We start from the raw sequence: 27,171 nt of genomic DNA on the forward strand, positions 1-27,171 counted from the left end.
ACTGGAAGATCTACTGTAGCTATAAAAGGCAAAGCAAAAGCATACACATACACAAAGTTTTTTGCTTTTTTTTTTTCCTTTTTCTAAAATACTGTGAAGGAACATCCTGCTGTATTACATAGGTTTTTGTTCACCATTTCACTGTAGTTGGCTCAGGAGTTTTAGGCCTTGTAAAAGTGCAATGCAGTCAGGTAGTTTCCCTGAAATGATAAAATCAGAAAAAAAAATCTGAACACAGTGCAAGAAGCAAACATATAGACATGATTATGGAAATATTTAATCATGCACCGTGGCTACTGAGAAGTTTCTTCCATTCCCTACCTCTTCACTGCAAAGGAGCTGAACAAAAGGCTGTTGCCATCCGAGTTCATTTCTGCAGCCTCCTGGTTTTATGGACAAATAATTACTTTTCACAGAGTAGAATCAATCCCATTATGAACCTCCAGTATTCAAATCTGCATTTGGGACAATAGTGGAGCTCCAGAAAGTTTATCTTCTTTAGAAATGAACAAACTCATGCACACACTCCTAAAAATTTGATCATTATAAGTAATTAGAATCCTATTTACCAGTCAGGGTTTGTGTTTTTTAATTTACATTGGGGAGACTCTTTTTAAGGTTTTTTTTTTGTTTTTTTTGTTTTTTTTTTGTGAAAATATGTAAACAATTCTCTCTTATCAGGCTTTAAAGAAAATTACAGTGTGTGAGGAAAAGAGGAAAGCGAAGGGGGCCAGGAGGTTTTAGCAAGGTGCTTCTCCTAACCCCTCACCTGGGTTTTGAGGTTATTGTGGACAAGCTGAAAAGAGGAGTCACAGCAGCCTCACACACCCCCAAACCACAAATGCCTTAGGAACAAAAACTGACATCAACCCTGCCACGGAAAAGAGAGCCACGAGGCAACAAGGAAGGGAAATAAAACTCAGCGGGGTGGGTGGGTCGACTGAAGGGGCTGTGAGTATGAAGAAGGAAGAGGGGGCAGCATTAAAAGAAATATCAATCAATTGGAGCATATTCACTTTCCCCTGCACAGTAGATTCTATCAGAAGAAAACACTGAACTTTGTAGTGTTAGCAGCAGCTGAAATTTAGAATTATTGTTTCCTCCTAACAGAAGACTCATTTTCCACGGCCGCATTTGCAGCATAATAAGCTTTTTGTTATTTTTTCAATTAGAGTCAATTGACCTAACAAAATGGTTGGCAATTAAGTGATTTTTGTAATGGTCCGGGGGTAATTTAGTCGAGCTTGTCAGCTGTGTTTCATGAAGCCGAGATGTCTTTTTTTCCCACTGCCTCTCTCTCTCCCTCTCCCTCTCTCTCACTTACTCCCTCTCTCTCTCAAGCATAATGGCTCATAATTTCAAAATCTTTTCCTTCTGTTTCCCTCACAATAATTCGCAATTACAGGAAGTTGTTGGAGGTGATTTTTTCCTACCTTGCTTTTTGAGTCAGTAATTTTAAATAAAATGTACATACTTGTAAAAAGGGGGCTATTACAGAAATCACTTTTTGTGTAAACTCAATTATTTTATGAATAGTGACACCAGTTTCTGCTGGGTTCAACTCCTAAAGGCTGATGTATTATTATTTTCAGGGTAAAAGGTGTTGAACATTTAGAACACTTTTTCAAATCAAACCAGTATTCAGGAAGGTAAACAACAACTTAAACGATGAGAAGCCTTGTAGTAAAGCTGACAGGTATATGAGAAGAATGAAAGCCATTAGGACATTTATACAATAGTCTGCAGCTACTGGACTTTTTCTCCTGTTATGATTTAGGAAGAAATTCCTCATTTGTCTAATTGATTCATTTTCTTAAGACAACATCTGGAGCTGCAATTCATATTAAAGTGCTGTAGTTAGATCTGATGACTACATCAGATGTTCTTTCATTTGTATTCTTTTTATTATCTGTTTTTGCAGCACACACACACACACTCACACACAGGCTGGAAACTGAAGCCACGCACCCGTCCACCAGTGAATCCGGAGACTTCCTAGCATCTGCCTGCAAACGACTGTCTTCTAGTTTTTTGATTTTTAAGTCCTCTTTTCTAATTCCCAGCCACGCTCTACATTTCCCCTGTGTCTCGAGCCTCCCTCCCAGCCCGCGGGATGCGAGGGATGCGCAGCTGCCCGCAGCGCCGAGCGCGGCTGCGGCCTCGCCAGCCGGCAGAAGGGGGCGCTGCTGCAGCGGAGCAGGCGGCACCTCGCCCCCTGCCCCTGCCCTTGTCCGTGCCCCTCCCTTGTCCCTGCCCCCTGTCCCAGCTCCTGCCCCTGCCCTTGACCCTGCCCTTGTCCGTGCCACTGCCCCAGGTCCTGCCCCTGCCCTTGTCCCTGCCTCTGCCCCAGCTCCTGCCCTCGTTCCTGCCCCTGCTCCAGCTCCTGCCTCTGCCCCTGTCCCTGTCCCTGCCTTTGTCCCTGCCACTGCCCTTGTCGGTGCCACTGCCCTTGTCCCTGACACTGCCACTACCCCAGCTCCTGCCCCTGCCTTTGTCCCTGTCCCCGCCCCAGCTGTCCCTGTCCCTGCCCTTGTCCCTGTGCCTGCCCTTGATATTGCCACTGCCCTTGTTCTTGCCCCTGCCCCTGCTTCTGCCCTTGTCCCTGCCCTCGTCCTTGTCCCTGCCCCTACCATTGCCCCTGCCACTGCCCTTGCCCTTGTCCCTGCCTCTACACTTGTTCCTGCCACTGCTCCAGCTCCTGCCCCTCCTTCTGCCCTTGTCGTTGCCCCAGCTCCTGCCCCAGCCCTTGTCCCTGCTCCTGCCCCAGCCCCTGCCCCAGCCCGTCTGCAGCCTTCCCCAGCCCCTGTCCCTATCTGACAGGACCCTGCTTGCTCTCTGCTCTCACTCTGCCCCCTCCCCCTGTTTTCTGCCCCGTCCTCTGCCCCTGCCAGCCTCCCCGCCCGCTCACCTGCCCCTGGCCACCTCGCCTCACCTGGCTCCCTGATTCCTCCTGACCCACGCCCGCCTGGCCGTGACCCTGTGTCCATGTGACCCTTCCCATCACAAGTTTACAGCGGAAAAGCCTGTCGGGCAGGGCTCAGAGGTCCCCGGTGCAGCTGTTTTAGCCCCATGCTGGTTTCCAAGGTAGGGCAGTTGACACCGGGCTGGGGGCTCTGTCACCTACAGGTAGAAAAGCCTCTGCACTGAATGCTGCCAGCACGGGTTTGCAAATGAGAAGGGAGGGTGCTGGTTTTTGGGGGATTTTAGTGTTTTGTTTTGCTTGGGTTTTTTTTGTTTTCTTGTTTCTTTGTTTTGGGTGTTTTTTTGTTTTTTGGGTTTTTTTCCTCCAGTGTTGTAATTGTTTGTTGGTAGCTGAACTTTATCGATTTAGTGTCTTAATTTTCCTTGTCTCACATTCCTGGAGTTTTGAATCACATTTTAAGCCAAAATCTGTGAGCCAAATTCTGAGAGGCATTTTTACCTTCCTCTTTCTTTTGCATCTCCTGCATCCAGCATCTCTTGGAGCTGGGTTGTAAAAGACTGGCCTTCCATCTTGCCTACTGGGGCAGTAAGATCTGTGTGCATTATCCTTGGTAAATATTACTTTTACATTTGGATCTCTGCTCATTTCCCTTATGACCCCTGACAGTCTTCTCCTAGGGTTTGATTATAAGTCACTATAGTCTGGACTGTACTGGAGTCTCGTAAGGCTTCGATTAATCCACCGCACCTAAGCATTGCTGTGACTATAAAAGGAAAAGTTATGATTCTGAATAAGCATCGTGCGGAAGAAAGAAGCAAAAGCATAAAGTATTAAACTTTCATCCAGCACCATAGGAGAGATGTAGTTATTAAATTTCAGCTGCTTATCAAACTGATATGAAAGTCATTTTGCATGATTGCTTTGCATCCTCGAATCTTCTGCTTTTATTTGCAGTGCATCTCTGCGCTTTCTTATTAGAAAAATACTCAAAGGATAAAAAAGCTGATAATATTATTCAGTTTTGACAATTAGGTAGAAAAAACATTTTAAGAAGTGCTTTTTTTTATTGCAGCTAGTAATAATAGTGGTGGTCCTCCTGGTAGCAGTCTCTTCTGATGCTACCCAGGGTGATGCTAGCTTTACCCTATAATGGCCAAAGCCCTGATGGTTATACTGATAAAGCTGCTAAGGAGTGTGAGTCAGGATGTCATTCTCAATATTACAAACAATGTACACAGCCACAGATTATTTTGTCTTCAGAGGTACACAGTTTATGACTTTTTCACTCCCTCTTTTCTGTTTTGAGATTCAATGTGGGCTGGGGCTATTGCCTGTGGTGAGTGGGGCAAGAGGACTAGTACCTTCCCTGTCCTGGACTTGCCTGCAGCTGCTGTCCATTCCCTCAGGATCACTGTCATGTTAGCCACTCCAGCAAACCTATCTCTGTCTATTTATAATCAATCTCCCCTACACTTCAGCTTCCCGGCAACTGCCTTTAATTATTACATCCCCACAATGTGGTTCCTTTCCAGTTCAGCTTAATCTGCTCCTTATGTTTTGTGTGTGAATTTATGAAAAGCTGTAAGCATTCATGGGAATGTGGAACCCTTAGAAGATGAGAGCAAATCATCCCATCTCCCACAACTCTCCCTTTCCCCACCATGGGTTTCCACAACTTGATGCTTGGTTGTTTTGTTTTCCAGTGTTCCAATAATTTCTTCAGTATTCTCTCTGCCTTCCCACTTTCTGTCAATGCTTCCCCATCTCCCGCTGAGTTTTACTCCTCTATGATTTAATTCAGTCGCAGCAACTGTCATAAAGCTGATGGCTCCCTAGCATTTATCTCTTTATCTTTGGTTGCTGCCTTCTGTCCAGTCCTTTCTTCTCAGACTATCCACTCATACCAGTGTGCAGATGTCTGGTCATAAGCCCAGGACAGCAAATATGACCTCTTTGAGCCATTGTTTCTCCACAATTGTACAGAATTATTTCTCTGTGACACAATGCTGGAGACTATTAGCACCATACCTGCTCTTCACAGTTTCTCTTCCAGATTTAATTTCTACAAATCAAGTCTCTGTTTTTCCAACCTTTACAAAATATATCTCTGTTATATTAAAAGACCCCCTTAGATCTGCTGTCTAGATTTGAGTTGTCATCCCCAGGCTATGAAAACTTTTTCCCCAGGCTATGGAAACTGATTTTTTTTTTTACCTCTCCAGACAGCAATTTGCCCCATTGCAAGACAGCTCAGAACAGCAGTCTCATATACTTCTAGATGCTGAAAAAATCTGGAAAGGTAAAGTTTTCCTCCCTGGGAGTGGAGTGACTACCCTCATGTAAAGCATGTCTTTGAATTAGCATTTAAACTGTCCTTAATTCAGGCTGGGGTAGCACAGATTGTAACTCAGGAGGTAATTTTCTTGAACCCCTTAGTGGCAACAAATACTTTCCCTGGTACTCAGCCACCCATCAAAACCTTGGTCCTCAGAGCAGGGGTGGTTCTCACTTGCCATTGGGGAGCAATGCAGTTGTCCCAAGGAGGTGAAGAAACTGGAATGATCTGGGCTGGAAAAAGGGATGAATTATAGGAAATACTTCAGCAGAAGAGAGGCAGAGTCACAGTGTTAGGAAAAATATCCTGACAGTGAGATGTGCTAAGCTGGGTGGGGGACGGACAATGTCTCCTTTGTAGGATTCATCATCAGAATAGATTTATTATTGTGTTGTCCAAACTACTTTACAAATTCTAGGATATGATTGTATCTTACACCTTGGCAAAGAACAGAACAGATGTCCTTATAAAGGACAATTTAATCAAGGAAAAATTACAATTAGGCAGGAATTTGCTAAAGGAATCAGTAGCTATTAACTCATGGTCAGCCCAAAAATGTAAAAACTATCTGGCCAAATTTTGCCATGTTGACCTCTGTCTTCTCAAACTCTACATTTCAGTCTTATATAGTTTTTGCACCAAATACCACTTTACAGAAATAAAGTAAAAAATATAATCCTATTTCACTGTCTGAGGGCTAATATTTTCCCTCTGAAGGTAGATAACTCCATTTTCAACACAAAAATCAAAGGCAGGTCACATGTAGAAAATATATATAATGTCCTCTGCAGAGTGCTTTAACATGCCCAGCAGTATATTCCCACTTTATTCCTAGAAGAGTAAAATTACAGTGTGTAGCAGGGCTGGCACCATGCTTCCATGCCGTGCAGACATTAGAGCAGAGGGAATAATTCACAATGAATAGTTTAGTCAGTAAGTTTAGCCCTTTTTCTGCCTATGGGATCTCCATGGGCAGACTGAGGTTTCCTTGAGTTTATTATGCAAAAGAATTCAAAGAGATCCTTTTTCCTCTCTAAGTACTTCTAATTGCTCAGGAACACTTCTCTGTGAACATTCCCCAATCACTTCTTGAGCTTTGTTAGATATGACTTCTTTGATGAGTCACATGGTGTTGATTTATTTTTCCAATGTGTTGAGTGTGCCCATATTCATGTGTGTGAATGTAATACCCAGTTTCCTTCAATACTTGTGCATGCTGTTCTGAAATTCTCAGTGAATAGTCACAATAGTAATTGAATCCTACAAATGTCCCTAGAAAGCAAACACAACTAGAAGACAGTATGGGTGAGAGGAATCCATTTGCAAATTCCAGTAAATGAACAATAGTTGATAGCAATCCATTTCCGAATTCCATCAAAGGCAGGGGGTTTTTTTAATAGCATTTAGCCAGCTATAGTAGAGTCTGTGAAAAATATTGTCAACTCTGCTTTCCATTCATTTCATCCTGTGCTTCTCTCTTCTCATGAAGTAGCTGTGGGAAGGAAATAATAGCAAACTTCTCCTTCCCCTTATCCTCACAAAAAAAAAAAAAAAAAAAAAAAACCAAAAAAACAAAAAAGCACGCTAAAAACCCAAAGCAACAAAAAACCCCCCCACAGATTTAAAGTAAATATCTTTGAGCACCAAATAACTTTCTCCTATTTTTCAAGCCCAGACTTAATACACTGCAGCTGTACCTGGGAGGTCTAGTTTGTTCAGCACCTATTGCCTCCAGGATGAGGATTCAATTAAAAAATATAAAAGATAATATGATGCTATAGGGACAAAAATACTTTTGAAACTCTACCCAGGCTTTCTGTAAATAGAGGTTTACTTCTTTGAAAGCAAACATTTCCTGTTAAAATGCATCAGCTTTCTATTCTCTGATCCTCCACTCCACATTATAATAGAAAATATATAATGGAGCATAAAAACTGAGATGAGAAAGATGTACCTTCAGTGTGAATTTCACCTCCTAGCTGCAAGGCTATCCTCAAGAACCTCACTGTAGTTGCAGACTGTTACTACAGCATAAATTAACTAATCCTCACTAAAATTTCAATGGTTTTCTAGAAAAAGTCAGATAGTTCCCTTTCTTCATCTGGGCACCTAGAACAAAGATGTGAAAAATCATCACATTTTTCTACTCTACTCTCTACTTTCTAAAACTCTACTGTGCAGTTTGTGAGACAAAAAAAATTATTGTCCAAAACATTTATATTGTGCAGTATTTCTTGTGCACAGGGCACTGGATGGGTGACTTTGTTTACTTGCTGAGAGATCTGGGTCCTTCTGCAAAGTTTCTTTTGGACTGGGACATGAACAGTATGAGGGAACAGAAGTGTACAATTGTGAACACTTCAGCATGCATTATTACTTTTTCATTTCAAAGGGATAAGAAGTGAAGCGCAGTCCTTTGGATGTAGTCCTAGTACTTGTTTTGCTCATAAATTTTTGGTAGTTATTGAAACAGGGCTGTTAAAATTAGTGAATAAATTCCCTATCTAATCAATAGAAAATCTGAAAACCTTCTGATTAATTCTGCCAGATTGGAATTTTATCCATAAAATTTATGTTTCATTTACACTGGTTAGGCAAACTGGAACTCCACTTTCAGGAACAGGGATGGATTGTAATCAATAGCAACTGCCATAGCAGCTTTAATCCAGGTATTTTGCAGTTTTTGAGTGGTGAAATTCAGAATGTCACTGCTTACTTTAAATTTCATAGCTGCATTTCCATTATGTTTTGGAAATATAGGAATTGAACAAGCAAAAATAGCATTGTTTGTTCAGATCTTCACACAGAAGTGGTGGAAGGCAGTTACCCTCTGCATAACTTATTACTGTGCATGGGATGGAAAACTGTTTGAATGGAAGTTACAGTTACTTTGTTAAACAGTGCAGTGAAATCAGAACTCAGGACTAGTTATTTTTGTTTAGGATTAATAGAGGTGGATGGAAGAGATTTCCTCTTCCTTCCAATATGTAATATTTTTCTCCTTTTCTTACCTCCCTTCAGGTAGCACTCATTCACACCTTTCGTCACATTTCTTACACTTGTGTAATCTTATATCCAACTCCTGCTCATTTAGTTATTCTCCTCAAAGCTGGGGATAGTGTCCATACCACATGTTCCTCCTTAATCAGAATCTAACTGTTGCCATGTTTCTAAATTTTGTGGCCAATTTCATACATCATTTTCTGGACCAACATAATTTTTTCATTTTTTTTTTCCATAATTTTTAAAGATGAGCATGTACACCTATCAATAAGTGTGTGCTTATTATCTCCCTGTCCTAAGTGGCTTTTTTGTTGTCAAGCACAAGCTCTGGCCACCACCCCCCACTCAGAGCTCTCCATGCCCAGGTTCCTTACACCCTTTCTTTCCCATCTTTAGGTGACTTCCTGTATGAAGCTTTTTCCTCCTGCTGCATGTCCTTTGGGCTCTATCAGAACCAGGGGAGAAAGATGGTCTCTATTAATATCCAGAGATCCAGTCAACTCCAGCAAGCAGGGGCAAGGTCCTGCTCAAGTGATAGGGCTGCATATCTTAGGAAATGTGGTGTAACTGTGCAACCTGGTTGAGCATGGACACTCTGACAAACATAACAAGCCTCCAATGAGCATAAATAAATGTTGTTGGGTTTTTTTCTAGAAGCTTGAAGTTTGACCAGTTGTTGAGACTCATTTTCACATTGAAGAGCTGTTAAGGAAGCAGCTGAGAGGTATATTTATTTTTAAACACTGTTAACAACATACTTTCCCTAATCTTTTTCTCAGACTTGAATATTCACCTGAAACAGAGCCATACAGCAGAGAACTTCTGACCTGAATGTTAAATTCTGGCAAAGCAATATCCACTGCTAGTAGATTTTGCCAAAGAAAATTTCCATCCACCGTAATTATAGACCTGGATATTTCAGTAAAAACTAAATTCCACACTAAAGAAAGAAGCTGCAATAACAATACTTGAAAATTAAGTTATCTAATTAATTATCAAATACAAACAGGATAATTTCCTTTCTCTGGGCTTGGCCTATCAATATGTAGCATTCCTTAACCTATGGTGAAAATTATTATCTATCCATCTGAATTTTAATATTTTAATTTCTTATCAGCATTTATCAGAAGGTAAAAATGTACACCCTTCCACTGATGGGGTGAAATTTTATCACTATAAGCAAGAAATATGAGGTGTACAAACTGTAGGTCATGAAACATCTCTTTGAGAATATCCTTCTGGGCATTGGTCACTGCCAGTAAAAATTGATTTCAGACAAGAGAAGTACAATTATCCCCATTAAAAATCTATACAATTAACAACACTTGCCACACAGTGGAGTCTAGGTTACCATGGTACTGCTCTATCTCTAGAGTAGCAAATAACTGTGGTATATCAAATTCCATCTCATGGTAATTGTTGCTTTTTTACTGACCACCCACATGGCATTAAAAGTCTCCTGCTCAACTAATTCACCTATTTTAAAGCATATTATGGCTATATTTATTCTCCATTTCACTCAAATCACTAGTGTTCCAAGTACATAATGCTGGGTTTTGAAATACCCCAGAACATATATTTATGTGATGAGTAGGAAAGAGGCATTGAAGGTAGAAGAGAAAAATGGAAAATAAACATATTGGGGGCATGGGGTTCAGGGGAGTGTCTGAGGTGCCTCTGTGCGGCAGAAGAGAGATGGGAAAGGAATGAAGGCAAATGTGAAATATGTGTATCAGTGATGATTTTCTGACTGTGCAGGAATACACTACCGAAGGAGACAGGAAGAATAAATTCAGCAACATAAGAGATGAAGAAGATGGTGAAATTGTGCCTGACATTATGATTGAGCTGCAAAGGGGGCTAACTCAGAACTGAGTAGAAATTTTCCTTCCACAAACTTCTCCTACAAGCAAATAAAACCTGCCCCCACTGCAGGGAGAGCTAGGGACTGGTGGAAGATGGGTGCATGGTGAAACAGAAGGAGGTATGTGAACAGAAGCGAGTGGGGAAAGAGAGAAAAAGGAAAAAAAAACCCAAACAAGCAGTGAAACAGGGAAGTGAGAAAGACAGGGCAGTAAAAAGCACTTCATAACCTTCATAGGCAGGAAAACAAAATGCATTAGGTTGAATTTTGCACCTGAAATGGCCCTACCTTATTTGTGACTTCTGCTTAAAGATGCTGATATTCCAGCAGAAAAAAAACCAACAAACTAATCTGTGACATGCTTTCAAAACAAAATACAACTATATACTAGTTAATTACTTCACCTATTGTCCACCATCTCCTCCTCCCCACCAGGATTTATAAAAGTTTTTAAGCCTAGGGAATGGTTTACAGTTGTCTCTCCAAATGATAATTTTTTAAGCTATGTGCATTGCTCTGAGATACCTTGGTTTGAAGGACAATTTTTTAGGATGTCTCATTTTTTAGCATCCTAGGTTCTGGTATGTGTGATATCACATGAAGTTATGTTTGGGAATGTCCTTATCAAAGGAGAAACTGCCAGATTATTGTACAGGAGAAAAGAGAATTTTGAAAGCTCCTGTAAAACTCGCCTGATAGTTGCGAGATTCAGAACATATTTCTGAACTTAACATAATTTTCACTCCAGCTTTACGGTTCACCTTTAACACATATCACCTTTTAAAAGCATTTCCACCAGCATCATGCATGCTGCCGTCAGTGTGTCAGCTGTGGCTGCAGATTCCCTGCCTTCGTTATCTGTGTGAGTTTAGCTGCTTATCGCCCGGGCACCGCCACGGTGGCCACGTGCAGCGCGCGGCTGGGGACGCTGGAGGGGCACCGAGGGGCTCTGATGGAGCAGCAGATCCCTGCCCCTGCTCAGCTCTGCACACACACCATTATTGCCCTTGGGCAGGGCTAAGGCAGGAGGTACACTGGCTGCAGGGTGGGCTTCTGCAGGATTGGGCCCACAGCCTGTCCAAGACACACAGATAAATCCGAGCCGGACTCAGCGCTGGTGAAACGGGGCTCTTTGGGTTTATAAACAGCAATGTGCTGCTGTTACGAAAGCTATTTCATTTAGTGCCATCTTAACATTCAGCAATTTAATTATTCTCTTAATTATTGAAACATTCATCATAGTTTTCCAATTGATTCATGAGGGGCTGGCTGCACTTCTTTTAACTCATTAATATAGTGACAGAAAATTGACAGTCTTTTTGCTAACCTCCTGTCTCTGAATGGTAATACAGGGAATACAAAGCCTTGAGGGTTTTTTTGTTGCTTGGTTTTGTTGTTTTTTTTTTTTTTTTTAATTTTTAAAATTTGTATTATTATCACCAGCAATAACTATACTCATAAAAGCCTCATTTAACAGCGAAGGAACAGAATGATATGTGAGGAAACCCTAATTGTCAATGGTTTTGATAGTGAATTTTGCAAACTAATATCTTTCTGAGACCACATTTTTATTATGAAATGGGTGATAAAGCAGAGATAATTCTAAATCCAAACACATGTTATATGAAATAGATAAACCCAAGATAAAAATTAATAGTGACCTTGCATGCTGGAATGTAAGAAATATAATCAAGCATATATATCAGTCATGGCTGGAAAAAGACAGGGAGATGCCCACAGGTGAAGTATTAATTTACAGAATTTTAAAATGCATTCAAAATAAAATCTGTGACATGTTTCTTCTCTCCCTTGTCCTGATTCTGAGCATTATCATTATTTCCTGTCTGCAAAACTACTACCTTAAAACATATTCCTAACTTGCATCAAAAGAAAGACTTCATTTTTTTTCTTTTTTTTTCTTCTATCTGCTTTATTTACAGGCTGTTTAACTAAAGGCACAACATTCTATGTCTCTATAATTTCTTTGCAACTATCTGCTATTTATTTCAATTTTATAGTTTTGAGAATGCCTGGTGCTGTCCTCAAAGACCGCTCTCAAATTCATCAGTTTTCTCTCAGGAGAGGTTGTCCAGAGTTTGAACCATACAAGGTTTCATCTTAATGCTTATATGAGTACTTCTGCCCTTGGATATTATTCTCATCTTCACAATACTATGCAAATCGACAGCTACTTCCCTGTGCTTCCAGCTAGGACTTCTGAATATAGTGTGAGTAGCTAGAAAACAGCTAAAAAAAGCTTCAGAAATATAAAAGTTCAGCCCTGAGCATGTCTATATGTGTGTGTATATATATGGATGTGTTTGTAGATGTGTGTACTAGTCATATACTGTAGTTTGAAAAGTGGATCTGTGTAAATCAGTGCATTTATTTAGCTCTCTCTCCAACTCTCTCCCTGAGTTAACACCCCAGCACACACAATGCTAGCGAAGGTGATTATCTCTGCTAGCATAATTCCTCCGTAACATCTGCTTTCGCCCATAACACTCCACTAATTTTTCCCTCATTTCATTACACATAATTTTCTTTCAACACAATCTACATGTATTAAGTGGTAATGACTTTCCAGTTAAGAGCAAATCGACGCCAAGGGACCCCCCCCTCGATTGCCTGCCGTGCCTGACTCCGGCTATTAAAGATAAATTTGGTGCCTCAGAAAGCTGCAGTAAGCTAATCAATCAATTAAGCGGTTAGGACATACATTATCAAAATTCCACAGTGCGGGGGTGCATGCGAGCATGCTGACATACTTGGTATGATTTTAGAAATAACAAAAATTTTGAGGTTGAAAGTATTCAGTCTTGTGAAATGAAAACTCAAGCTATTGCACACTACCAATAGCAACTTTGGTGTCTGTGCTGGTACAATTTCCTCTGCAGCTTTTATACCTAGTGCAGTTTACTAGTGATACCAGAATGGAGCTGATGACACAGTAAAATCTATTTTTAAACGATATGAAGATTCTGGTGCAGAATAAGGCAATGCTATTCACAGTTAAGCTGGATGTTCTGTCCCTAAGTTGTCATTGTGTCTCTAGGAACTGCCACAGCCTTAAAACACTGATTAATATTCTGTATTATGTGTGTTGCAAAAAGGTGGTTTAAGGACAGAACGGCAGCCATCACATCCTGTTTTGTCAAGTTTTATTTTCAACATTGCTTTAATATTAATTCTGAGTTTAATTTTGGAGAGTATTTAAAGCTGGTAAAATAGATTCTAAAATAAACTGAAAATTCTGTTGGATTTTTTTATTTTCTATAAAACAGCTCCTAGTGATGTAATATCCTTTGCAGCACTGACTTACAAAACATCATCAATCCACCCAAAAAAAGTTACATTCACTGATAATCGAGTTACATTTAAGTGCAAGGAAATAGTATACACAATATCACTTAAAAGACCTTCATTACTTTGTTTTTCTGTGTTATGTTATTGTGTGGTTCTTTATATGGACAAACGACTTAACCAGTTAAAGGTTTTTTAAATATAAAAGTATTTTCTCTTGCATCGTGAGGAACAGCTTGTATGACAATATATAGCCAAATGCAAAGGAAATTGAAACAAAACCCCAAAGACCATAAGACTCATACAAGCAAATTTTATAGCTCTGTCAGGATTAATACAAAAGAAGAGTTAAATAGAACTTTATAGCAGGATCCTGAACAAGACAAAACATGAAAAAAAAAAAGACATATTTTCTGAGCAATCAGTAAATTTATAAAATATGTAATATAAATGGATCATTATAAGACCTTGCCTGGTACTTTTCCTGTCAGTTTTAAGCATATTGCCTAAAGCTTTGTTATCGTAGTATTGTAGTTATCAGATGAAACGACATGGCAAAACTCCCTGCTTACTTTTCCAGAGTGTTTTCCTCACTTTCTGCAAATTACATTGGAGCATATTCAGTGCATACGCTTCTACTAGTGGAAAGAACCATAACATCTTTTTACTGTCTAAATAAATATTCCTTAGCAAAAAAGAAGCACGTTGTCGAAGATAAAAAGGTTTGTTTTGTTTTAAAGTATAATACAAATAAAGGAGGTAACTCAATATTTTTACTCTGATGTGTTTGCATAAGGAAAAAAAGCCCTGAAAAAACTGTAAAAAGAGCGATACAAGTGTATATGATACAGGAAAAACACTTAATCCAAGCCCTGCATGTAAAACACAATTACAGAGAGTTAATAATGGCAAATATAATTAAATAAAAAAGCTATCCACAGAGAATGTACAAGTGCATCCTTCAAAAAAAACCCCAAACCATCACGTTTCAATAATATGATGCCGTGCTTTCCTTTGTGGCATTCTTCATTGACTAGGCTGATAATGAAAAGATGTCAGGGAGATTCACAGTTTAGAGTTGTATTTTCTTCCTTTCTTTTGTGCTGTTTCTTCCCATTTATGGCTGTTTTCCTGCCTTTGCTCTATATGGAGGGTATGAAATAATTCATAGTTATGTTTTCTTGTGAGATGTAGGGCTGAATTTGACTTTATTATCATTACTAAGAGCATGCAAGTTAAGTTTACTCAGTTGAAAAAGACACAATGATGTTGTTCTTCTTGATATAGAAACAGCTATATGGGCTTTTATAGGTTTTTTAGTGTAGGCTTCTTCTTCTGTCCTAGATTTGATAGCTACTCTATCAGCTGGAATTATTTTTTTTCCCTTCCTCATTCTCTTTTTGAAAAAAAAATCATTCTGATTTATCTAAAAGCACATCAAAACATCTTTATCTGTTCATAGTGAGTGAGAAATTCCTTCAGATTAAGGGGAGGGGTGCGGGAGAGGAGGGAAGAGAGGCAAACAATAAAAAAAAGCTGAGACCAAACCAGTTTGCCTTCTCCTTTTGTGCAGTGCATGTAATGACTGAACTTTTGACTTTAAAGTTTTTCTCTAGTGCAATACTGTAGAAAAAGAAATAAACAAACAAACAAACAAAAAATATCCCCTTGGTGCAAAGACTGGTCTAAGGCAATACCTGGTGAGTGGAATTTGGTTTTTTTGGTTGTTGTTGTTTACTTGAAGCAGATAAAACACCCACCTTAAACCCGCCCTCTATTCAGTTCAGCAGCACCTCCATACTCCAATAAACCGTTTTCATTCCATCTGGCGTGCGTTTGCTCTGAAGACATTTTCCTGTCAATCTCTCCTGCCACATTAAAAATCTGTCATTACTATTGCATTGCCGCCTGGCTCCTGAGATTTGTCTGACTGCTTTATTGCTCCGCTCATTTTTTTTTTTCTGCTACAGCCGAGAAGCAGAAATAAAGGTTTGTTGTTGAAACATGGCCGCAAGGAAAGTAGGAGGCACACATCTGTCAAGGTATTACCTTTCTTCAACCAGGGATTAAGGTGTTTTACTGCTCTCGCTACTGAGCAGTCACACTGAATAAATTTTCTCAGTAGAACATAAAAATGAACTCATACATTTTGAACTGGGTTTCATTCTTTCAAGCCAACCCATATAATTATGCAATGGCATCAGTGTTCGGGGGAAAAAGAAGAGTCAGAAACGTTTGTGTGCACACCCCCCCCTTCTCTCTCCTGCACCACCCTTTACATTTACATTATTTAAATGCTTATTAAGAGGGCAAGACTGAGGCAATCAGAACTGGGGAGAGAAATGGTTTTTTACTCTTCCTTGTTGTTGTTACTGGATCTCTTGCAAGGTCAGACAGGGTGCAGGGCTTTGCTCCCCATGTTTTGTGTCTGTGACCGCAAAATATGCCTGACCGTGAATATTCACTGTTAATTCACGTTGAAGCAAGCCAGTAGAATTGTGATTTCTGAAATATTGTTTCTTGAAAAAAAACTAGCAGTATTAGCTGCCATGTAGCCTTCCCATTTCTGCTGCAGACATTAACTTTACAGTCCCAATGGTACAAATAAAAATAATTTAAAATGTAAGTATAACCAGTGGAAGTGCTTGTTACACTAAGTCAGAGCATGCCAGACCATCCTCCTCCATCCTCTGCTGGACAGTCCTGCCTCATCATCTTAGTCCAGTTTTAAAAGGTCAGACCTCTAATGCAGAAGAGGTTATCTCACAAAACAAACATTAAGGTGCAGGCAAATGAAGGATCAGGTCAAACATGTCTGTGAAGGGGGACAATATAAGGAGTTTTATGGTTTGTTCTTTGTAGTGTTTTTGAGGTTTTTTTATGGAAAGGCTTTTAAAGTTGACGAGACCCCAGGAGAGAAGGACTAACCTCAGTGAAGGAACCATAATCTTGTACAAACTTTAAGGAAAGAATAGTTAAGTAAATACTACATAAGTCAGAAAACACAGGTCCATCTGTGGCATGCAAATACCTCCAGGTAGCTCCCCACCATCAGTTTGACTCATTCTCTGTTTTGCCCATTCTCTAATTTGCCCATTCCCTGCCCTCTAAACTTCCGCAGTGCATCCTCTCAGGCTCCCCTTTGGAGTGAGACAAACACCTCCCACCAGAGAAATTAAATTGTGCCATTGCTGACTGACATATTTATTTAGCAGTAAGGTAGCTGAACTGAGGTTCAACAGAGAAATATATTGGATCTTCAGTTCTACTGGAAAACTGCTGCTTGAACAAAAGCAAATGAGCTATCCCACAGGTCAGCAGATAATCTGTCACTCACTTATTCTTCATAGTGTCCCAGGAAGGTCATAAATCGCCAGGATATCGGTTCAGTACTGTATTCCCCCAGCCTCCACTTTCTGCTGGCTATTGGCTTTTTTCCATCCATTTCAACCCAGTGAAGACACAAGGAAAAGTGAGCATTGTGAAATTTTACACTCCTCTTCCCGGTCCCACCTCCTTCCCAGAGCTAAGTTGCATGACTGATTTTACAGCTTTTTCATGCCAGAACAGCACCTGGGAACATGTCAGGCTGGATTGTGAGGTAAAGCTCCATCCCAAAATATTTCCAGGTTTTAATTCTTCAGGGGAAGGAACCATCTTCTTGTTCTGTGTTAGTATCTAACACCTTGCACAATGGGGGGATTTAGGGTTGTTAAATAGTGCTTCAGTGCAAATGATAAATAATAGCATGCCTGTGGAAATATAGTTCCTTCAGCTACTTTTTTTATTGCATCCTTCAATGTGCCTCTTTGGCTTAGACCATATTTGCAAGTAGCTGGTGCATAGAAATAAACAGATATAGAGAAAAAATTTTGCTAAGGACCTTATGTCCGCAATGCCTATCTTTTTGGGGGTTACCTCAAACTAATTCTAGTCTGGTCCCATGGACTTGATGCACATTAACAAATTGAATACATTAGGTGTGACTGCAGAACACAACTTCTATACTAGTTTCGTCTGAAAGAAACCCCTCCCTCAGCCCTTTCTTGCGGTACAAGCCACAGCACTCTCAACACTGGTGTGAAATGCAGCTGATGCCCTCTCTGAAGCCCCTTGTGTTTTCTAGGTCCTGTGTGTGACTGAGGCTCCTCCACGGATGCTGTTTGCAGAGAAGCAGTGCACTCATCTGCTACGCCAAGTAAATTCTGCAATGTATAGTTAGGATGCAAATCATTTGCAGATAATCAACAAAAAAAGAGGGAGAGAGAAACATATGCCTCTCTTAAAGAATTCTTTTTCTTTTTTTTTTCTTTTTTTTTCTCTTTTTTTTTTTTTTTTTTTTACACAAACAGCTTTCTCAGTGAGTTTGTATGATATAACCCTCAGGGAACTTGAAGTCTGTAGCAGTGTTACACTTGGCTGTAAATTCAGATAATTTGCACAAAGTGGGGAGTTTTGGGTGGTCTTTCAAAATCAAGCTTCAATATTTTTTTCCAGAGATGTGTTTGCAGGTAATGGCCCTTTACCTACTAACTTCTTCTGTCCCAGCATACATAGTTCAGAGTCAAAAAATGTTGTCAGTACCTGTAGTTTCATTTGCAAAGCCTGTCTGAAGTGCTTCATACGTTTGGGTGTGTTTAAATTACATATCAGGATACAGATTAAAGATGGCAAATGGCCTCTTGCCAAGATACTTTAAAAATCAGATCATATTTGTAAGACACAACTATAAAGGGCCCAATTTCCAGAAAATGTGGCACTACTGGCAGTCCTTTTGGAAACTTCAGAGTTCTCTTTTCCTCTGAAACAAAAAGCTATGTCCCATTTTTTTAAAATTTGAACAAATATTTGAATAAGAACAATTGAAACTAAAAGGAGTGCCATATCTCATTCCTCATTAAACTGACCACTTGATTTTAATTACCCAGGAAAAACATGACAATATTTTCCCATGGATGAAGAACCTTCCCATCTAATCAAAGCAGCTGGAAGCTTGAATTTAAATATGCATAGCTGGTCCACACAGAGGGCTATGGTTGATAAGTATCTGAGATGAGAACCTGGGCTATACAGTTTGATCTGGTTCTTGGGGTTATCTGTCTAACCATGGCTGCAGCTCATCCTGTCAGGCAGTGGTTATCAAAGCTTTATGTGCAGTCCCAATGGAAAAAGTCAACTGCATGTATTATCTTCATTCCAAGAACCAACTCCAGATACACAGAGCTTTAATAAGTAAATGATTTTTTTTCTGCCCACAACTCAATAATTAATACCTCCTCTCAAAAAATTAATTCAGGCTGCCTTCACATGACAATTTTAGACTCCATGTTCTCATCTCAATTAACATAAAGCCACTCCTTGCTCTGTGCATTTAGGTCATCCCATCTTTACCTGTTTTTATTCTCCTGGTATCAGTAAAATTAAGTTAGATCCATTCCAGATATATGTAACTAATGAAAAACCCTTTTCCTGAGTAAAACTAAATGTATCCATCTTCCTTTCCAACAGGAATGTGGAATTCACTTGTTCCAGTTTCATAACTGTCCCTATCACACCTCTCCACAGAGCACTGTCAGCCAGTGCCAGCTACCCAAGGACAGATACTGCTTTAAGTGTGGGAATAACAGAAAGAGTCTCTTCAACCATTACATTTTGAGCGAAAGAAAGGGCACAGAGCTACCCAGAGTCAAGCTTTGAAATTTTTTTTCCACTGATGAGAGTAGCAGCTTAGCCTGTTCTTTTCTATATCACCTGCCACTGGAAAAGAGCACATTAAGCTTCTGCATGGGATGCCGAACACCTGAACCAAAACTACAGTGAGGAAATATTTATGAGGACTATCTCCTTTGCTTCCATCCACTGAGCCTTTTTACACAGACAATGCTTTAGAGATTTACCAAGGGGGTTCCTATTCCCATTAACTCCAGCCAACACAGGCTTGGTCCTATGCTTTGCCAAAGGTCTGTTGAGGTGGCAGCTGTACCCATCATTTGCAGGATGGACAGAAAGACATTACAGAAGGGAAAGGCATCCACTGATCTTCAGTCAGCTCTGAGAGAGACCTTTTTCTACCTCAGGCCTCCTGAACTAGAGAAGTTCATGTCCACTGTGCAGTATCTGTGCATGGATGCAGCACCTCCCCTGCCCATTCTCTTCCAGTCTCTGCGACACTGTGGCACTGACCGTAGAAGTACCACACACCCAAGGAGCAGTGGAACAGGCTCAGGGATGTGTGCTTGTGAAACCCACATGGAATCACTCCCAACAAGACTACTGCTCACATACGTACAATTGCATGTTGAAGCATCTTCTGTGTCATGGTGTCTCATTTCTCTGCTGCTCGGAAGGAAGTACCACCAATGATTGAGGCAGAGAAGAGTGTGCAGCTCTGTCTCAGGTCTGTTTTCATCTACAGAGCGTGCACTTGTGGTTTGCCTTGTCTTTTCTGTCTCCCTCTGCAGTGGTGTTTCGAGAAAGCGGATTTTCCCCCTCAGGGAGAATTTGCCCTGCTGATGCACAGATCCCAATGCTGTACTTTAGAATACTGCATGCTGCATTGCAAGTGTGGTGGCAGACATCTGGCATCATCTTCCAAAGGCTGCAGATTATGATTTTTTACCCCAAACTCAATCAAAAGTGGTACTGGCACTCTTTATTAATCCAAAACCTGCATTTTGGCTATTAATTCACTAAGGAGCTCCAATAAAAATTTGATAATTTTTGTCATATTTCACCCCTACAGCCCTATCTAGTTTGTGCTTCCCACATGATAAGTGCTTTCACTCTGATAAGCTGCATTGGCTCACAAATTAAACCAAAAAGGCTGCTTCATTCTCCTTACACTGTACATAACCAGGAGATTTGGAGAAGAACAGGAAAGGACAGAGAGGTATTATCTTTTTAAGTCTGTCCAACAGAACAACTTCTGCAGCACATCGTGTGGGAGGTAGCCTTCAGGAAGTGTTTTTTTGCAGTCCAGTGGGTGCTTTGAATCCAGGTCTGTTTGAGCACCTCTCAGGATGCCTTCACTGTCTTCTATGGGTGGACCCTGTGCTCAAATATTTATAGATTACTACTATGCAGGAACTGCAAGGATAGATGGTCTCCTCTTCAGAAAAGAAGTGGGAAGAGCAGAAGCCCCACCATCCTTTCTGATCTCTGTGCCTGCTCTTGGCAACAAGAATAAGTTTTATTATGAAATATAAGAGCTCTTACCCCAGAACACGAGGTGAAGTGGCTGCTCTTGTGTCTCAGCTGAGACTGAAACCGGCCTGGAAACCCTGAGGTCAGTTTACCTAGAGAAAGGAGCCGGCTACTGTGACATTTCCCTCTGGAGGGTGACTGCAGCACCTCAAAGGTAACCAGGGCTCTGTGGCTGTTTATTTGTGCTCTGTGGTGCCGTGTCCTGCAGGGCGTGTGTAAGTCCACAAAATAATGATGAATCGAAGGGGTAATTAAAAACCACAACGACATTGATCTGCTGAAATTTCAGAGGGAGTTCAGGGCACACAGGGGGACTGTCCATCTTACCTCACGCAGGGCCAGCTTGATTGGCCTGCTGAGGATTGCAGATGGAGAAGCTGCTCACCTGTGGCTGGGAGGGCTCCCAGTGCAGCAGCTCCACTGGCTTCACAAAGCAGCAAAACAGGAGGATGGGGAGTGCCTGGGCTGGGCTGCCACCCTCTGTCCTTGCAGAGCAGCAGAGAAATAATTTAAAGATACAGGTCTGTTTTCCAACCCTTGCTCTCTAACCCACAGGAGGCAAACCCCATATTTTTATAGAAGGACTTTTCCCCTACTAAGAAGCATTAGGTTTTCAGAATTCTTTGTTGTATGTGGTCACTATTTAACACTGATTCACAAATAAGTCTTCTGGTTTAATCCACCTTCCATTAGTTTATTTTCTTAATTCAAAAACTCCAGGGGACATTCCACATCAACTTCTACCTCTATATGGAATTTCATTTCATATTCTAACTCAAAACAGAATAAATATAAACTAACTTGGGATCAATGACTTTCCCTCAGACAACAAACTCTCTTTCTTCAGTTTGAACCTCAATTTGGACTGAGGGATCATTTCTCAACTCTAACTTAAAGATTATGGGTTTCAACCTACTTCAGAAGCTGTCTTTATGCCAGAGCAGAGATAGAGAGCTCACTAAGTTAACAGTGATGTCATAGTTTTCTTTGGTAGCTGGCATATTCTGTGCATCATTATATAATCACAGATTTTTACATTCTTTTTATAAATCACAGCCTATTTTTCGTTCTTTGCTTCCTCCCACTTCATTTGCTATTGACGGCTGCTGCTAAAGTTCCCTTACCTCTTGGAAAGGAAGTAGGTTAAGAACAGAAAGGAGAACTCTATCAGATTAAGGCAAACGTGTGGGTCCTACTGAGAAATGATGCATCTTACAATAGTACCAGCAAAACAGCTTACTTTGAAGGCTGAATTGCTAAATATATCCAGAGACTTCTGTGAGCCAAAAGCAGCTGTCTTTGCTTGTTTTCAGTTGTTAGACTCCTGATGTCCCAAAAAGCACAGCCTCACAGAGGGTCAAAATTGATGCAATCAGGATAATAAAATCACTCTGACAAGGCTGCAGTTTGTACTTAGTTTATAATTAGGAGTCTGCTCTGTCAGGTTAAGATACTGTAAATTTCCAGTGAATTGTTAAGCTATTCACAGCACTCTGATGCTACTAAACTAGGAAAATATAAAGTCCTAAAAATATCTTCATGTAAACACATCAGAAATGGAAGGATGGGAAATCCAGACAAAATAGAAACTCATCTAGAGTTGTGCCTTCTACACTGGAAAATGGTGAGACTTTGCAATATTTAATTTGAGGCTAGCTGACAAAGAAATATTATCTTTAAAAATGAAGTGAACCAGAGCTTCAATTAGGATGAATTTTAAATATTTAAGGTGATTTTTACAAATCACAGATTATGTTTTTTGTAATTTAAAACTGAAAGAACCTATTCTGATCAACTTATTTTTTATCATCCAAAAGACAAAAAAAAAAAAAAAAAAAAAAAGATTCCTGATAACTTCTAATCTGGAGGGAAAATTAACACAGATTTCTGATTTTTGACTGTATCTCTCTTTCTGGAAACTTCTCTGCCCAGATGCAGTCACCTGTCTCTGTAGACCTGTTTGAATACCTCCAGCCAAACTTCCCTTTTCTTGTCTAGAGGACATCTCGTTTTTGCCAAGGTTCTTTAATGCAGTGTTCACCCCAAGTGATTACCTTACCTCCAATCACAGTTGACTAGAAGAGTGTGAACTTTAAACACTTTTTCCCTCTGCAGTGAGAAATTAGAAGTGTTTCCATAATTACATGCTATGAGGGACAAAAAGTTGAAGCAGCATCAAAACCAGAGAAACTGACTAAGAACTCATCTAAATTATTGTCTGTACTAAGGTTACATTCAGCAGACTTTGGAAATCTTCCAGTCTGAAAAGCTCAATACCAGAACAAAATCCTGTGCAATCCTATTGTACTTTGAGTGTGTTCATGAAAAAGAAGATTTCAGAATTAGGTTAGTTTAGTTTTTTTACTTTTCTCTGAGTCAGAAGAGTATCCTATAGGTTACAGATCTTTGCTTTTCATGTGCATAGAAATGTAACATGATTTCATTTATTAATTTATATATATCATCAGTTACATGAACTAGATGCAGATCTCAGACACCCAAATACAATTTCAAATGTATCCAGCACCTCCCTCAATCACCTATCTAAGGATGTGAACTGCATTCTGATTGTGTCCAAAATTGACAGCCCTCAATATTAAAAAATCCAGAGTCAGCTCCCAAAATAATGTGAAAATGGTGGAAAAATCATAATATTTTTAAAACCCATCTTAAATATTGGCTTTAAAATAAAATCTATTGAACTTTTAAAGGTTCCTTTTTTACAAACTGTTCTTGACAAACAGAAGAGCTATAAATGCTCATATTGCTAAAAATAAAATAAATAAGGTTTTTTCCTTTAGGTTCTACAGGTGTTAATAACACCACCAAAGATAGTGTAATTCCTGATGCAACCTGGAAAATTGACTACACTGCCTGTTTAGCTGTCCACAGTGAAAGGTTCTCAGCATTGACTTCTACTCTGCATCAATATTTACTGCTCCTTAGAGCAGAGTGGCTCAGAATTAGCGGCCAGATTTTTAATTAACAGATGAGCTCAGTATTTTGGGTGGTTTAAGTACCGTGCTGTACCAGTTTTTTGGACAGAGCTGGCTGAGGTATGCTGAACATGCAGATTTGTCCTGGTGTCCTCAGCCCATGCTGGCTTTGAGATGACACATCTGGGCTCTTCCACTGGTTTAGGGTGTGCTCACAGCTGGGCAGTGATTACCTCTCCTCTGAAAAAGGCTTAAACCACTTAGTGATGGGGAGCTTTGCAGGGCCTCTAAAATACACATTTACACAGCCATATTCATTTCTGGGTAGCCTAAAAAAGATTTTTCCAAAGTCAAGCATAAACATTCAGCTTGCAGGTGGAACCCATGGGACATGCTCAGTTGCCTGGAAAATCACTTTAAAAATTAGCATGTCTGCTCTGTAATATATTATGTGTAGTTTCTTTCTTACCTTAGAAGGAATGAAAGCATTGACTATAGGGCCCAGATTTTATTGTGCTGCACAAAATTGCTTTCCAAACGGGCTGGACTGGTAAAAATATTGGTTTCACCTTTGCAACACCTCTTTCTCAAGAGAATTCTCCAAAAGTACCAGATTTTCCTGCTGAGTCAGCCCAAGTGCCTGTGTTAATGGCCTCTGGAGAGAAACACTTCAACACATCCACAGAAGGAAGGCTCCAGCTGAAAAAATCAGAATTTCCATATACAATTTTCTTACATACTAAGCAGTCTTCATGTCAGTTCCAGAGTCCCATGACACCTCATGCCCTTATATTTTATCTGTCACACTGTAGTTACAAACCAATACGAAATAACCTGTGTCTTATACATTTTGGCTAAGGGAAAAAAAAATAAATGCAAATAGACTAAACCAAAATATATTATAGTGTTTCAAAATTAAGAAGAAACACCACAAATTAAGAGACCTGAACCATGCACTCTCCCAAATTAATATTAAGGTCATAGAAAAGTCAATGCTTTGAGAAAATTCAATGATTGAGAAAGTCCCCATCAGTGAAGAGGTTCCATAAAAATGTTAGAGCATGATAATTTTGAGATGATACAGAAATAATAGTGTTTATTACCAATGTTATTTGCATACCTTACTGGCTTTAGGTTTAACTAAGCCTTCATGCACAATGCACTGAGAAATGCATTGTCCTTCACTGACACAGTTTGCAGTCTAACCAGACTGGGAAGAGACAAAAAGGCTTATTCATCTTATGACCATTATTCCACAGAGAGAGAACTGAGAAAAGTCATGGAATAGCACACAGAACAAAAATTCTGTGGATTGAGCACCACCATATGAAGTCCCTGTTCAGTGTTTCAGCTTCTATTTCATAAAATAAAACTTCCCCACAAGTTGGTTCTTGGCCCTCCCCATTATGCTACCAGCACATACCATTTCACTAGTAAGTGCTGTGGGTTCAGCAGGTCAGTGGCTACAGTGGCCTTGGCGAGGATACCGTATTTGCCACACAGATAAGGCCAGTCCCCTGCTGGACTGCCCTGAGGACTGTTCCTGATCTCATCTCATACCATCTCCGTGCTCCCCCATCCAACTCTCTTCCCCCAGGGACTCTACAGGAATCTGCGCTCTTCCTCCTGAAGGGATTAACCCCAGCTCCTAACTGATATCAGTCTGAAGTCCATGTGTCTTCATCCTACAACTATGGTCACTGGAGCCCACTCACACGGGCCTAGGGGAAGGACTGAGAAAAAGGTGCACAGACATCTTTGGGCTGATCTGTACTTCACTCAGAGCACTATTGTGTTTGACAACGTCTTAGGTGTGTATGGAGTTATATCAGTGGAAACCTATGGTTCATTACCAATCTGCTTTGGTCCTGGAGGAGGGGAGGTGGAAACAGGAGGGGGGAAAAATACCCAGATGGGAAATGAACCTGTGCATCTCTCCTGGGAAAATGCATTTCAGTCATTCAAGCAACAGCCTAGCCTATGGAAAAAAAGATTGTTCTTTCCAGCTGTTATGCCAACAGAAAAAATAAATTTAAAATAGAAAAGTGAATAAACTGAGCATATTTTTATCATACACTTTCTTGAAAATTACTCACAACATTCTTGTTTCTTATGAGGAACCATTTTTAGTATTAAAGTAGTCATACACTTTTCCAAAAAGTGCTTCCTGAAAAACTGAAACCATTATTATCTTAAACTCCCACACAGTTTGTTTAAAAATATCTTTAAATACTATTAAATAACAATCACTGTGTAGGTTTATAACTTATGAGTAGGAAGCAGAAACCATCAATGAATCATATTTCTCCTGCTGTAACAACACCACCATCAACTACCACAATAACAAAAATGTTTATGCTCACTGTGTACCTGTTTTGCAGGCAGTTTCCTGCCTTGAAATCTGCATAATAGGTAAGCTGTGGTAAGTGTAAGATGCTGTTTCCTGCCAATCCACTGTGGACAGGCAGGCATGCTTGGTCTGGTGCATCGCTCCTCCTTTGGGTGCAGCTCCTTGCTGCGTATGGCAGCCCTGAAACAGCAAATAAAGCTTCTACAGATTCTAGAACCTGCTTGTGAAAGGTGCTGCCAGATATACAGAGATAGATATTCAAATTATTTTATTCTCATGCACTGTATTTTTTCTTTTGGTTAAAAGTAGTGATTTTAGTTGTTGAAAATATTTTCAGTTGTATGCTGCTTTGCAGAGGGAAGTGACAATGGGACATTGGTGAGGGAAGAGAAAGATTGCAAGAGACATGAAAAAAACACCATGGAGATCAATATTTAATCTAGAATTATGGGTGTACAGTATGTACTGTGCATTTTTTAAATTTAACTTGGCTTTTACCATTACTCAGTAGGAGGGGAACAGATACTGAGAGCCCTGGATAGCAACCATAAGAAGCATGTTTAAATACACATATTTTCAGGAGATCTGTAAATACAAGAAGGAATGGATGTCATCTCTCCAATCTTTTTTCGTGTTGGAAAATCTGAGAGCTTTACCTGGGAGAGTTAATTTCAGGTGAAAGAATTTGTAAAATAATTTCCCATGTTTATGCTGCATAGTATTACAGCACGTAAGAAAAGATGTTTGTGTTTCCCAATTCTTGAATAAAAAAACAATGTGCACATCACTTTTCCCAGTGGAAATGCTGATGGTATACAGAGTTATAAATAAATACTAAGTCAGGAATCTGTGTGGGAAAGCCCCCATCCTCTTTCTGCTTTCAGTCAGGAATCATTCAGGTAGCACAGACTAATTCTGCTCAAATAGTGCTAGAAGAAATGATGGCAGCTTGTATTCATCATGATTTTAACAATGCTTTGAGTGTATGCATGTACATACATATGTAATGCTTCTCTTATATGGGCATTTATGTGGTATTTCTAGGCTTTTCTGAAGGCTTTTGAAGTTAGCTGGCCAGAAAGGATTAGGCACCAAGGGGAGGAAAATTATTTTAAGAATTTAAAAATTATGTTATCAGGTATCATCTGCCTGCTAATGAAGCTTCAAAGTTATTTCCAGGGCAGAATTCTGCAGATTGCTCCAGAGAAAGAGTTCAATGGTCTATCTAAAAACCTCATTCCATCATTAATGAGT

General features: G+C 40.0%; 1 long non-coding RNA gene across 1 annotated transcript; it reads left to right on the forward strand.

Annotated features, from left to right (window-relative positions):
- The first annotated feature begins 2,752 nt into the window (after window positions 1-2,752).
- On the forward strand, window positions 2,753-20,780 carry LOC121335194. The gene is made up of 3 exons (XR_005952529.1): window positions 2,753-3,084; window positions 5,146-5,222; window positions 18,937-20,780. It is a non-coding gene; the product is annotated as an uncharacterized LOC121335194 (long non-coding RNA).
- The last annotated feature ends 6,391 nt before the right edge of the window (window positions 20,781-27,171 follow it).

This window comes from Onychostruthus taczanowskii, unplaced genomic scaffold (genome assembly GCF_017590055.1).
Source record: "Onychostruthus taczanowskii isolate IOZ18803 unplaced genomic scaffold, ASM1759005v1 scaffold1, whole genome shotgun sequence".
In the NCBI taxonomy this organism is placed as follows: Eukaryota; Metazoa; Chordata; class Aves; order Passeriformes; family Passeridae; genus Onychostruthus; species Onychostruthus taczanowskii.